The following is a 16,315-nucleotide window of genomic DNA, read 5'->3' on the forward strand; positions in this document are numbered from 1 at the left end:
TTAAAACATAATACATTATGTATATGATTATGCAAACACAATAAACACGGGGACAACAAGGACGACGAGATGACAACTGAAAATTCGACAACCAAGCGTGGAAACGCAAAGCTACTGCTGGCTGCCACCTCTAACCCCTGGCTGATGGTTTTGTTATTGCTGCAATTCCCTGAACGGCCTGCTTTGGCTTTTTATTTGCCGGCTAACCCCAATTCATCTTTTCACACACAAAACATGCGACATCATCAATTGGCGTATGGCTGCCGGATTCAACCAGCCATACAGCCTACTATGGGTTTGTGTGATTATGGAAATCAGGGCCGAACTCTATGCATTTTTTCGAATAACCCGCCCGAAGAAGGTTTTCCCCCTAGGGTTCAACCCTAACAAAACACGGATCGAGGGCACTCTACCGGTTGCTTCAATGGATCTTTCACCGCCTTTCGGTGCGATTTATATTGTCATTGGAAGAGGAAAATGTGTCCTTTGTATGCGGTTCCTTTCAAGACATAACAGATGAATGGCAGCACAGAAGAAAAAGCTGGTGCGAACTTTTTACGTTCCCTCGTGCCAAAACCTACCTACCTAATGATGGAAAAGAGCCAAACTTACTAACTTTACTTTGTAGACAGCCGTAACGCCGATTCACAAAAGAGGTCCTTTCTCCAGACACGATCTGATGCTTCTTGAGAGCTGGTAAACGGTACATTGAACTTTGTCGATTTCGATTTCCTTTGATAAATCAAACGGCAAGCCGGAGAATAATGAAGCCAAATTGTCTCAGCTGGTGACTTTGGAAAATAGTCCACATAGGAGTCATCTGATATGCTTAAGTTTGTGTAAAAATAATAATAATTCACCGGCTATTCAATTTTTCGAATGTAACGTATCGCAGAATGGAGTGAATCAAGACTGAACCGAACTATGATATAGATTTTACACTAATGATTCAAAAATTTTATAAAAACGAACAAGAAAGACAAAACTTAAGAAAATGACAAAAATGTTAAAAATGACAATAATGACAAAATTGACCAAATTTAAAAAAAAAACCAAATTAAAAATATTTACCAAATTGACAAAGTTGACAACATTGAAGAAGTTTGAAAAATTCGCCAAAACCAACAAAAGTGACAAAAATGACAAGAATGACATAAAATGACAAAATGACAAAAATGACAGAAATGACAAAAATGACAAAAATGACAAAAATGACAAAAATGACAAAAATGACAAAATGACAAAAATGACAAAAATGACAAAAATGACAAAAATGACAAAAATGACAAAAATGACAAAAATGACAAAAATGACAAAAATGACAAAAATGACAAAAATGACAAAAATGACAAAAATGACAAAAATGACAAAAATGACAAAAATGACAAAATGACAAAAATGACAAAAATGACAAAAATGACAAAAATGACAAAATGACAAAAATGACAAAAATGACAAAAATGACAAAAATGACAAAAATGACAAAAATGACAAAAATGACAAAAATGACAAAAATGACAAAAATGACAAAAATGACAAAAATGACAAAAATGACAAAAATGACAAAAATGACAAAAATGACAAACAAAAATGACAAAAATGACAAAAATGACAAAAATGACAAAAATGACAAAAATGACAAAATGACAAAAATGACAAAAATGACAAAAATGACAAAAATGACAAAATGACAAAAATGACAAAAAATGACAAAAATGACAAAAATGACAAAAATGACAAAAATGACAAAACTGACAAAAAATGACAAAAAATGACAAAAATGACAAAAATGACAAAAATGACAAAAATGACAAAAATGACAAAAATGACAAAAATGACAAAAATGACAAAAATGACAAAAATGACAAAAATGACAAAAATGACAAAAATGACAAAAATGACAAAAATGACAAAAATGACAAAAATGACAAAAATGACAAAAATGACAAAAATGACAAAAATGACAAAAATGACAAAAATGACAAAAATGACCAAAAATGACAAAAATGACAAAAATGACAAAAATGACAAAAATGACAAAAATGACAAAAATGACAAAAATGACAAAATGACAAAAATGACAAAAATGACAAAAATGACAAAAATGACAAAAATGACAAAAATGACAAAAAATGACAAAAATGACAAAAATGACAAAAATGACAAAATGACAAAAATGACAAAAATGACAAAAATGACAAAAATGACAAAAATGACAAAAATGACAAAAATGACAAAAATGACAAAATGACAAAAATGACAAAAATGACAAAAATGACAAAAATGACAAAAATGACAAAAATGACAAACAAATGACAAAAATGACAAAAATGACAAAAATGACAAAAATGACAAAATGACAAAAATGACAAAAATGACAAAAATGACAAAAATGACAAAAATGACAAAAATGACAAAAATGACAAAAATGACAAAAATGACAAAAATGACAAAAATGACAAAAATGACAAAAATGACAAAAATGACAAAAATGACAAAAATGACAAAAATGACAAAAATGACAAAATGACAAAAATGACAAAATGACAAAAATGACAAAAATGACAAAATGACAAAAATGACAAAAATGACAAAAATGACAAAAAATGACAAAAATGACAAAAATGACAAAAATGACAAAAATGACAAAAATGACAAAAATGACAAAATGACAAAAATGACAAAAATGACAAAAATGACAAAAATGACAAAATGACAAAAATGACAAAAATGACAAAAATGACAAAATGACAAAAATGACAAAAATGACAAAAATGACAAAAATGACAAAAATGACAAAAATGACAAAAATGACAAAAATGACAAAAAATGAACAAAAATGACAAAAATGACAAAAATGACAAAAATGACAAAAATGACAAAAATGACAAAAATGACAAAAATGACAAAAATGACAAAATGACAAAAATGACAAATGACAAAATGACAAAATGACAAAAATGACAAAAATGACAAAAATGACAAAAATGACAAAATGACAAAATGACAAAATGACAAAAATGACAAAAATGACAAAAATGACAAAAATGACAAAAATGACAAAAATGACAAAAATGACAAAAATGACAAAATGACAAAAATGACAAAAATGACAAAAATGACAAAAATGACAAAAATGACAAAAATGACAAAAATGACAAAAATGACAAAAATGACAAAAATGACAAAAATGACAAAAATGACAAAAATGACAAAAATGACAAAATGACAAAAATGACAAAAATGACAAAAATGACAAAAATGACAAAAATGACAAAAATGACAAAAATGACAAAAATGACAAAAATGACAAAAATGACAAAAATGACAAAAATGACAAAAATGACAAAAATGACAAAATGACAAAAATGACAAAAATGACAAAAATGACAAAAATGACAAAAATGACAAAAATGACAAAAATGACAAAAATGACAAAAATGACAAAAATGACAAAAATGACAAAAATGACAAAAATGACAAAAATGACAAAAATGACAAAAATGACAAAAAATGACAAAATGACAAAAATGACAAAAATGACAAAAATGACAAAAATGACAAAAATGACCAAAATGACAAAATGACAAAAATGACAAAATGACAAAATGACAAAATGACAAAAATGACAAAAATGACAAAAATGACAAAATACAAAATGACAAAAATGACAAAAATGACACAAATGACAAAAATGACAAAAATGACAAAAATGACAAAAATGACAAAAATGACAAAAATGACAAAAAATGACAAAAATGACAAAAATGACAAAAATGACAAAAATGACAAAAATGACAAAAAATGACAAAAATGACAAAAATGACAAAAATGACAAAAATGACAAAATGACAAAAATGACAAAAATGACAAAATGACAAAAATGACAAAATGACAAAAATGACAAAAATGACAAAAATGACAAAAATGACAAAAATGACAAAAATGACAAAAATGACAAAAATGACAAAAATGACAAAAATGACAAAAATGACAAAAATGACAAAATGACAAAAATGACAAAAATGACAAAAATGACAAAAATGACAAAAATGACAAAAATGACAAAAATGACAAAAATGACAAAATGACAAAAATGACAAAAATGACAAAATGACAAAAATGACAAAAATGACAAAAATGACAAAATGACAAAAATGACAAAAATGACAAAAAATGACAAAAATGACAAAAATGACAAAATGACAAAAATGACAAAAATGACAAAAATGACAAAAATGACAAAAATGACAAAAATGACAAAAATGACAAAAATGACAAAAATGACAAAAATGACAAATGACAAAAATGACAAAAATGACAAAAATGACAAAATGACAAAAATGACAAAAATGACAAAAATGACAAAAATGACAAAAATGACAAAAATGACAAAATGACAAAAATGACAAAAATGACAAAAATGACAAAAATGACAAAAATGACAAAAATGACAAAAATGACAAAAATGACAAAAATGACAAAAATGACAAAAATGACAAAAATGACAAAAATGACAAAAATGACAAAAATGACAAAAATGACAAAAATGACAAAAATGACAAAAATGACAAAAATGACAAAAATGACAAAAATGACAAAAATGACAAAAATGACAAAAATGACAAAAATGACAAAAATGACAAAAATGACAAAAATGACAAAAATGACAAAAATGACAAAAATGACAAAAATGACAAAAATGACAAAAATGACAAAAATGACAAAAATGACAAAAATGACAAAAATGACAAAAATGACAAAAATGACAAAAATGACAAAAATGACAAAAATGACAAAAATGACAAAAATGACAAAAATGACAAAAATGACAAAAATGACAAAAATGACAAAAATGACAAAAATGACAAAAATGACAAAAATGACAAAAATGACAAAAATGACAAAATGACAAAAATGACAAAAATGACAAAAATGACAAAATGACAAAAATGACAAAAATGACAAAAATGACAAAAATGACAAAAATGACAAAAATGACAAAAATGACAAAAATGACAAAAATGACAAAAATGACAAAAATGACAAAAATGACAAAAATGACAAAATGACAAAAATGACAAAAATGACAAAAATGACAAAAATGACAAAAATGACAAAAATGACAAAAATGACAAAAATGACAAAAATGACAAAATGACAAAATGACAAAAATGACAAAAATGACAAAAATGACAAAAATGACAAAAATGACAAAAATGACAAAAATGACAAAAATGACAAAAATGACAAAAATGACAAAAATGACAAAAATGACAAAAATGACAAAAATGACAAAAATGACAAAAATGACAAAAATGACAAAAATGACAAAATGACAAAATGACAAAAATGACAAAAATGACAAAAATGACAAAAATGACAAAAAATGACAAAAATGACAAAAATGACAAAAATGACAAAAATGACAAAAATGACAAAAATGACAAAAATGACAAAAATGACAAAAATGACAAAAATGACAAAAATGACAAAAATGACAAAAATGACAAAAATGACAAAATGACAAAAATGACAAAAATGACAAAAATGACAAAAATGACAAAAAGACAAAATGACAAAAATGACAAAAATGACAAAAATGACAAAAATGACAAAAATGACAAAAATGACAAAAATGACAAAAATGACAAAAATGACAAAAATGACAAAAATGACAAAAATGACAAAAATGACAAAAATGACAAAAATGACAAAAATGACAAAAATGACAAAAATGACAAAAATGACAAAATGACAAAAATGACAAAAATGACAAAATGACAAAAATGACAAAAATGACAAAAAATGACAAAAATGACAAAAATGACAAAAATGACAAAAATGACAAAAATGACAAAAATGACAAAAATGACAAAAATGACAAAAATGACAAAAATGACAAAAATGACAAAAATGACAAAAATGACAAAAATGACAAAAATGACAAAAATGACAAAAATGACAAAAATGACAAAAATGACAAAAATGACAAAAATGACAAAAATGACAAAAATGACAAAAATGACAAAAATGACAAAAATGACAAAAATGACAAAAATGACAAAAATGACAAAAATGACAAAATGACAAAAATGACAAAAATGACAAAAATGACAAAAATGACAAAATGACAAAAATGACAAAAATGACAAAAATGACAAAATGACAAAAATGACAAAAATGACAAAAATGACAAAAATGACAAAAATGACAAAAATGACAAAAATGACAAAAATGACAAAAATGACAAAAATGACAAAAATGACAAAAATGACAAAAATGACAAAAATGACAAAAATGACAAAAATGACAAAAATGACAAAAATGACAAAAATGACAAAAATGACAAAAATGACAAAAATGACAAAAATGACAAAAATGACAAAAATGACAAAAATGACAAAAATGACAAAAATGACAAAAATGACAAAAATGACAAAAATGACAAAAATGACAAAAATGACAAAAATGACAAAAATGACAAAAATGACAAAAATGACAAAAATGACAAAAATGACAAAAATGACAAAAATGACAAAAATGACAAAAATGACAAAAATGACAAAAATGACAAAAATGACAAAAATGACAAAAATGACAAAAATGACAAAAATGACAAAAATGACAAAAATGACAAAAATGACAAAAATGACAAAATGACAAAAATGACAAAAATGACAAAATGACAAAAATGACAAAAATGACAAAAATGACAAAAGACAAAAATGACAAAAATGACAAAAATGACAAAAATGACAAAAATGACAAAATGACAAAAAATGACAAAAATGACAAAAATGACAAAAATGACAAAAATGACAAAAATGACAAAAATGACAAAAATGACAAAAATGACAAAATGACAAAAATGACAAAAATGACAAAAATGACAAAAATGACAAAAATGAACAAAAATGACAAAAATGACAAAATGACAAAATGACAAAAATGACAAAAATGACAAAAATGACAAAAATGACAAAAATGACAAAAATGACAAAATGACAAAAATGACAAAAATGACAAAATGACAAAAATGACAAAAATGACAAAAATGACAAAAATGACAAAAATGACAAAAATGACAAAAATGACAAAAATGACAAAATGACAAAAATGACAAAAATGACAAAAATGACAAAAATGACAAAAATGACAAAAATGACAAAAATGACAAAAATGACAAAAATGACAAAAAATGACAAAAATGACAAAAATGACAAAAATGACAAAAATGACAAAAATGACAAAAATGACAAAAATGACAAAAATGACAAAAATGACAAAAATGACAAAAATGACAAAAATGACAAAAATGACAAAAATGACAAAAATGACAAAAATGACAAAAATGACAAAATGACAAAATGACAAAAATGACAAAAATGACAAAAATGACAAAAATGACAAAAATGACAAAAATGACAAAAATGACAAAAATGACAAAAATGACAAAAATGACAAAAATGACAAAAATGACAAAAATGACAAAAATGACAAAAATGACAAAATGACAAAAATGACAAAAATGACAAAATGACAAAAATGACAAAAATGACAAAAATGACAAAAATGACAAAAATGACAAAAATGACAAAATGACAAAAATGACAAAAATGACAAAAATGACAAAAATGACAAAAATGACAAAAATGACAAAAATGACAAAAATGACAAAAATGACAAAAAATGACAAAAATGACAAAAATGACAAAAATGACAAAAATGACAAAAATGACAAAAATGACAAAAATGACAAAAATGACAAAAATGACAAAAATGACAAAAATGACAAAAATGACAAAAATGACAAAAATGACAAAAATGACAAAAATGACAAAAATGACAAAAATGACAAAAATGACAAAATGACAAAAATGACAAAAATGACAAAAATGACAAAATGACAAAAATGACAAAAATGACAAAAATGACAAAATGACAAAAATGACAAAAATGACAAAAATGACAAAAATGACAAAAATGACAAAAATGACAAAAATGACAAAAAATGACAAAAATGACAAAAATGACAAAAATGACAAAAATGACAAAAATGACAAAAATGACAAAAATGACAAAAAATGACAAAAATGACAAAAATGACAAAAATGACAAAAATGACAAAAATGACAAAAAATGACAAAAATGACAAAAATGACAAAAATGACAAAAATGACAAAAATGACAAAAATGACAAAAATGACAAAAATGACAAAAATGACAAAATGACAAAAATGACAAAAATGACAAAAATGACAAAATGACAAAAATGACAAAAATGACAAAAATGACAAAAATGACAAAAATGACAAAAATGACAAAAATGACAAAAATGACAAAAATGACAAAAATGACAAAAATGACAAAAATGACAAAAATGACAAAAATGACAAAAATGACAAAATGACAAAAATGACAAAAATGACAAAAATGACAAAAATGACAAAAATGACAAAAATGACAAAAATGACAAAAATGACAAAAATGACAAAAATGACAAAAATGACAAAAAATGACAAAAATGACAAAAATGACAAAAATGACAAAAATGACAAAAATGACAAAAATGACAAAAATGACAAAAATGACAAAAATGACAAAAATGACAAAAATGACAAAAATGACAAAAATGACAAAATGACAAAAATGACAAAAATGACAAAAATGACAAAAATGACAAAAATGACAAAAATGACAAAAATGACAAAAATGACAAAAATGACAAAAATGACAAAAATGACAAAAATGACAAAATGACAAAAATGACAAAAATGACAAAAATGACAAAAATGACAAAAATGACAAAAATGACAAAAATGACAAAAATGACAAAAATGACAAAAATGACAAAAATGACAAAAATGACAAAAATGACAAAAATGACAAAAATGACAAAAATGACAAAAATGACAAAAATGACAAAAATGACAAAAATGACAAAAATGACAAAAATGACAAAAATGACAAAATGACAAAAATGACAAAAATGACAAAAATGACAAAAATGACAAAATGACAAAAATGACAAAAATGACAAAAATGACAAAAATGACAAAAATGGACAAAAATGACAAAAATGACAAAAATGACAAAAATGACAAAAATGACAAAAATGACAAAAATGACAAAAATGACAAAAATGACAAAAATGACAAAAATGACAAAAATGACAAAAAATGACAAAAATGACAAAAATGACAAAAATGACAAAAATGACAAAAATGACAAAATGACAAAAATGACAAAAATGACAAAAATGACAAAAATGACAAAAATGACAAAAATGACAAAAATGACAAAAATGACAAAAATGACAAAAATGACAAAAATGACAAAAATGACAAAAATGACAAAAATGACAAAAATGACAAAAATGACAAAAATGACAAAAATGACAAAAATGACAAAAATGACAAAAATGACAAAAATGACAAAAATGACAAAAATGACAAAAATGACAAAAATGACAAAAATGACAAAAATGACAAAAATGACAAAAATGACAAAAATGACAAAAATGACAAAATGACAAAAATGACAAAAATGACAAAAATGACAAAAATGACAAAAATGACAAAAATGACAAAAATGACAAAAATGACAAAAATGACAAAAATGACAAAATGACAAAAATGACAAAAATGACAAAAATGACAAAAATGACAAAATGACAAAAATGACAAAAATGACAAAAATGACAAAAATGACAAAATGACAAAAATGACAAAAATGACAAAAATGACAAAAATGACAAAAATGACAAAAATGACAAAAATGACAAAAATGACAAAAATGACAAAAATGACAAAAATGACAAAAATGACAAAAATGACAAAAATGACAAAAATGACAAAAATGACAAAAATGACAAAAATGACAAAAATGACAAAAATGACAAAAATGACAAAAATGACAAAAATGACAAAAATGACAAAAATGACAAAAATGACAAAAATGACAAAAATGACAAAAATGACAAAAATGACAAAAATGACAAAAATGACAAAAATGACAAAAATGACAAAAATGACAAAAATGACAAAAATGACAAAAATGACAAAATGACAAAAATGACAAAAATGACAAAAATGACAAAAATGACAAAAATGACAAAAATGACAAAAATGACAAAAATGACAAAAATGACAAAAATGACAAAAATGACAAAAATGACAAAAATGACAAAAATGACAAAAATGACAAAAATGACAAAAATGACAAAAATGACAAAAATGACAAAAATGACAAAAATGACAAAAATGACAAAAATGACAAAAATGACAAAAATGACAAAAATGACAAAAATGACAAAAATGACAAAAATGACAAAAATGACAAAAATGACAAAAATGACAAAAATGACAAAAATGACAAAAATGACAAAAATGACAAAAATGACAAAAATGACAAAAATGACAAAAATGACAAAAATGACAAAAATGACAAAAATGACAAAAATGACAAAAATGACAAAAATGACAAAAATGACAAAAATGACAAAAATGACAAAAATGACAAAAATGACAAAAATGACAAAAATGACAAAAATGACAAAAATGACAAAAATGACAAAAATGACAAAAATGACAAAAATGACAAAAATGACAAAAATGACAAAAATGACAAAAATGACAAAAATGACAAAAATGACAAAAATGACAAAAATGACAAAAATGACAAAAATGACAAAAATGACAAAAATGACAAAAATGACAAAAATGACAAAAATGACAAAAATGACAAAAATGACAAAAATGACAAAAATGACAAAAATGACAAAAATGACAAAAATGACAAAAATGACAAAAATGACAAAAATGGCAAAAATGACAAAAATGGCAAAAATGACAAAAATGACAAAAATGACAAAAATGACAAAAATGACAAAAATGACAAAAATGACAAAAATGACAAAAATGACAAAAATGACAAAAATGACAAAAATGACAAAAATGACAAAAATGACAAAAATGACAAAAATGACAAAAATGACAAAAATGACAAAAATGACAAAAATGACAAAAATGACAAAAATGACAAAAATGACAAAAATGACAAAAATGACAAAAATGACAAAAATGACAAAAATGACAAAAATGACAAAAATGACAAAAATGACAAAAATGACAAAAATGACAAAAATGACAAAAATGACAAAAACGACAAAAATGACAAAAATGACAAAAATGACAAAAATGACAAAAAAGACAAAAATGACAAAAATGACAAAAATGACAAAAATGACAAAAATGACAAAAATGACAAAATGACAAAAATGACAAAAATGACAAAAATGACAAAAATGACAAAAATGACAAAAAAATGGATAAAGTGACGAAAATGCAAAAATAAAAAAAATGAAAAAAAAATTCTCAAATTGAAAAATTACAAATTGAAAAACATTACATTATTTAAAAAAAAATTACAAATTTTTAAATAATGACAAAATGTTAAAAATTGACAAAATGGATCGATATAGCTTACAAAAAATGGCCAGTTTACAGGATTTAAAATATGAAATTTGTTTATCAAATTAAAGAAAAATTGATCAAATTTTCAAAATCAGTAACTCGTTAGAGTGGCATAATTTACGAAATTGACATAAATGACAAAACTGACTAAATTGACAAAAGAGACAAAATTTATCCAATGCTGTCAAATTAACTCAATTTTTTGTTCAATTTGATGTTTTTGAATTTAATTTTGTCATTTTTTCATTTTTTTTATTTTGTAAATTTTTTCAATTCTACCAAAATTATTCATCAGCTTTGTCTCTTCACTTCTGTCTATTTTTAATTTTGTCATTTCTGTCAAAATTTTTAATTTTCCAAAATTCTTAATTTTTTTCAATGTTTGGTTGCTCAAATCAGAACAAACGTTGAATCATTAGAAACTCATTGTTGGGCATCTTGGGTCTTAAAATTTTTTTTTTTTTTTCATTTATTTATGTTAGAGTTATCAATTATTGTGACTCCAAAAACAGTACGTTGAGATTATACTTATTTCAAAAATATTTGTAGAAACGGGATCAAACAGGATATTTCAGGATCCAGTCATTCAAAAGCTCCAATTTAATTGCAATTTATGTTACATATGTGAAATTAATGACTATTTGAAAATTATCCTATTAACAATTTCAAAATTCATATTTTCAAATTCATTCTGGATCTACTGCGTTTGAAATTCCTTGATCATAATTTAATGATTCAAAATTTGAAAATCTATCATTTGTTTATTATTGTGTTACGGAATCAGTAAACGCGCCTCCGCTACCAAGAAGACCCCACCAGCAATCGACGTCAATGATAGGTATAGATGAGCCTTCCGGAAAGGGAAAGCAGAAAACAAAGAGGAAGATATAAAACGCCACAAATCAAAACGTTTACCACGTATCGTGAAGTGGAGTTATTTCGGGAAAAAGTTGCAGTCTAGTGTAGACAGTTGAATTTCTTTGAAGTCTATAACAATATTAAATACCAGGGAATAATTATCTTCAGGTAAACTAGAAATTACAAATAATCTTACACTATAGTTATAAACACAAAACTTAACCTAATTATCACAGATTGGCTATCACAGATTGCTATCACAGCACGTCTATAGAGCTTCTATCACAGTTTGTACCGTAGCAAGGTCACGAAAGGACATTATACCTATAATTTGAATAAGGCATCGCACAGGTAACATATTACATATACTATTCGATGTGTGAAAACTAAAATGTAAATTTGATAAACAGTATATGATACAACCGTACCAGAAGTGAACACCGGCAACAAGACTATTTAATTACAAAACGCAGGCACTAAACGTGAGTACAACACAATCAAACTTTGAACATCAATTCAATTGTAAAACACTATTGATAGGAACCTAAAATAATGTCAGATATTGGTTACAGGTAAAATTTAACAATTCATCAAATACATACATTGTTCAAATTTTCGGAAGTTTCCTGTTTTTGTTGCCGATTCACCAACAATTGTGTGTCATATGTGTCCTTATTTAATTTACCGGCTGTAAAAAGGCTACTTTTCCCAAATCCTAGTTTTAAACACTTTTCAGGACATCAAATTTTTTTAACCGACTTTGTACCTTCCCCGCGTCTATTTCATTTCTTATCACCGTTCTGATATCTCATAATAACCATCAATCAACTTCTTCGACGCACTTCTAGACAAAAAACACAACCGTTTGTGAGCAAGGATCGATCGGACACATTTTCCTGAAACCTACTTTTACCAAATAAAATTATTAAATTTTCCGAAATTTATATGGATAATATAAACATTCTTTCTCATATTATATTCTCATATATATTCTCATGATTCTTTCCGTGGTAAAAGCCTTCATTCAGAAAATCATAGCTTCAATAGTTTTCATTGATATTCGAAATCAGCGTATAAATTCTTTGCCCACCGGAAAAACATGAAGTTTGTTGCTTTGTATAATCGATATAAGTTGGTGGTGTACTAGCATTTGTGGATGTAATGCATAAAAGTATAAAAGCGTTAGTAAAAGTTAGTTAGTAATGTATATCTTTATTTCGATGCTTTTAACGCGAGAGCGTTAAAATCTCAGAAACAATAATAGTGCTTTAAAATAGCGTCCAACAAAAAAAGATAAAGTTGAGCTTTGATAAAACCTAAGGAGATTTTTATTTGGACAATTTAGCTTGTTCAAAGTGAGACAGTTTTAACAAGCTAAAAGAAGATTATTTTTTACTTATTAAAAACAGTGATTTATGTTAAGAGACAAAAATATTTGTACTTTACTTTTCGTAGATATTTGTTCCATTAAATTTTCTTATTTTGTTTTTAAGCTTAAGAGTCGCAGCTTTACATCTCAACAGCCACAGGCGGCTCGCAAGCTGTAGGTTGCTGACCACTGATCCATAAATCAAAAAGCATGGAAAGGTTGAAAGAAAAATATTTTTATGACAAATACATCTACACATTATGTATGACTATGAGCAGCAGACTTCCTCGAATGTCATCATGTTTTTCTCCCACAGTGCTCTATTTGCTATCCTGACATCCGATTTGTCATAATATTACCATTATTTGGGACATAATCGATGACAAACGGAAGAGGTGAACTCGTTTGAATTGCAGGCTTCTCCAGTTTCCATTCCTCTGGGCTGTTTGCTGAATTCCGGATGGAAAAACAAATATCAAAGGGGTTGCAAGCATGAACGACTGCTGGTTGGAAGAACAAATAACTCAAAGTTGCTACATTTGATCAGGAAAACAGTTGTTTTGACAAACGAGGGCCAAATATTTAAGACGGGCGATCATCAAATCTAGATACATAATTTGGTTTTCAAATATTTTAGATAAAAATTAGCTACTTATGCTTTTTTTTTTTTAATTTGTACAACAAGTTGAACTGAATACTATTAAATTAAATCCAACTCAAAATTTGTTAGCACGTACCACATTGAGTGGCCTTATTATACAAATAAGAACAAAAAACACGTGACTCGCAGAAGTCGTTTGACGTAAGGACAACTTAGCAGCATGAAAATTTTCCCTCGCTTTTTTCCATCTCGATGTCACATTTTTATAGCATCTCGATTTTCCTTCCGCAGACTACCAAAATCAACACAATGGGAAAACTCTTCGAGAAAAGAATGGATGAAACAGTTTTGAGTGGCAAAATGGGTAGCAGAGAGCCGGAGAGTCGAATTTGGGGAAAATTCGCTCACCTTGCTTGATGTTTTGTGTTGTGTTGATCTAATGTTTGCAGAGAAGGGAGCAACAATTGCCCAGACCTCCTCACCCCACATTAACCCTCTGCATTGTGGAGATACGGTCTTGGATGATAAGTATGGCGTGGTTGGCGCCGAAGCGTTTCGGTTGATGTCGAGTAAAATTTGCTTTGTTATCGTTAGACCCTCGGCAAGTGGGTGGAGCTAGCAAAATAGCTAGCAATTCGATAGGGGCGGATTCAACAAAATAGGGGAGGATAGATGATGAATATTTTTCCTCAAAGCATCAACTGAAGATTAATAATTTTTATCATAATTTCTTATTAACGGTTCTTAGTTTTTCTAAAATTTTAGAATTCACTGATTAAAATTCAATATTCAAAATCTGATTTCTTTGAAATTCACAGTTTAGAATAAAAATTCACAGATCAATTTACAATTTTCAGACTGAATATTGAGAACCTATGAAATAATAAATAATAAATCTCAAAATTGTTAAAAAGTTAGTTGTTTACTAGTGTTGGTTATTTGAACTTACCAATTTTATTTTTAACGTGCTGACCAGACCTATGGTAACACTTTTCTCGTAAAGCAGCTAGATTTGCTGCTTGCCTGCCACATGTCTTTTTAAAACGATGCACAGACTTTTTTGATTGACGTGTGACAAGCGGAAAGAAACACGTTGAACTGCAGCTTCGAAACTCGTCATGACTACGTCAACCTGAAGTGTTTATGTTGCCTAAGTTTACAATTAATTATTCTGATATTTAAAAATTTACTTGACATGACAAAAATGTTCTGAATTTTTCATATGATTTAAAGAAATTGGGTCAGTAGGTTTACCAAAACAGCATTTCGCGATTATTCTCAATAATAATAAACCTGATAACGACCACGTGCTTCTAATTGTAAGTTGCATCCCAAAACATAATTTCTAAACACACTTCAGTCCTACTCGATTCAGTCTCAGCGCTTGATAGAAAAAAAATCAAAAGATAACCTTTCTGATCTCGCCATCATTATTAATGTATCATTGAGCAAACTGCGCTCACTCTCATTACTGCTTCCTAATATTCCAGAATTCCAGAGCAACTTTTCGCTTCATTAACAACAAATGAAAAGAGCCGCTTAACTGACAAACAAACGAGCTAAGAAACGTCATCGACGAACGAAGTGTATCGCAAGAACAAACGTTTGAGATGTAGGGGTATGTATACTGTAATCGATCATTTTGAGCGACAGGTCAATTGTTAGGAGAGAAACTGCGCGGTGTTGTTCAGTTCTGTTCTGTGTAATTAGAAGTCGATATGTTTTTATTAATTAAAGGTTGTGGAAACTTGTCCGTTTCTATATTTGGTGCCTTTGTGAAACTCTTAATGAAACATGCTTATAACATTTTTAATATTTTTCTTGTGCTTGCCTTTATCCAAACTTTTCATTTCAATTTGACAATATTTTAATAATATTCAAAAAATATTATTTTTGAAGGCTGGCTCCAAGCTTAAAGGACTACAATTGTATCATTTATTAACTTATTTGCTGCACTCTCAAAGCCAAAGCTTTTTGTTTGTAAAGATTTATTTTTCTTTATTATAGAGT

Source organism: Uranotaenia lowii, chromosome 2, assembly GCF_029784155.1.
Source record: "Uranotaenia lowii strain MFRU-FL chromosome 2, ASM2978415v1, whole genome shotgun sequence".
NCBI classification, from domain to species: domain Eukaryota; kingdom Metazoa; phylum Arthropoda; class Insecta; order Diptera; family Culicidae; genus Uranotaenia; species Uranotaenia lowii.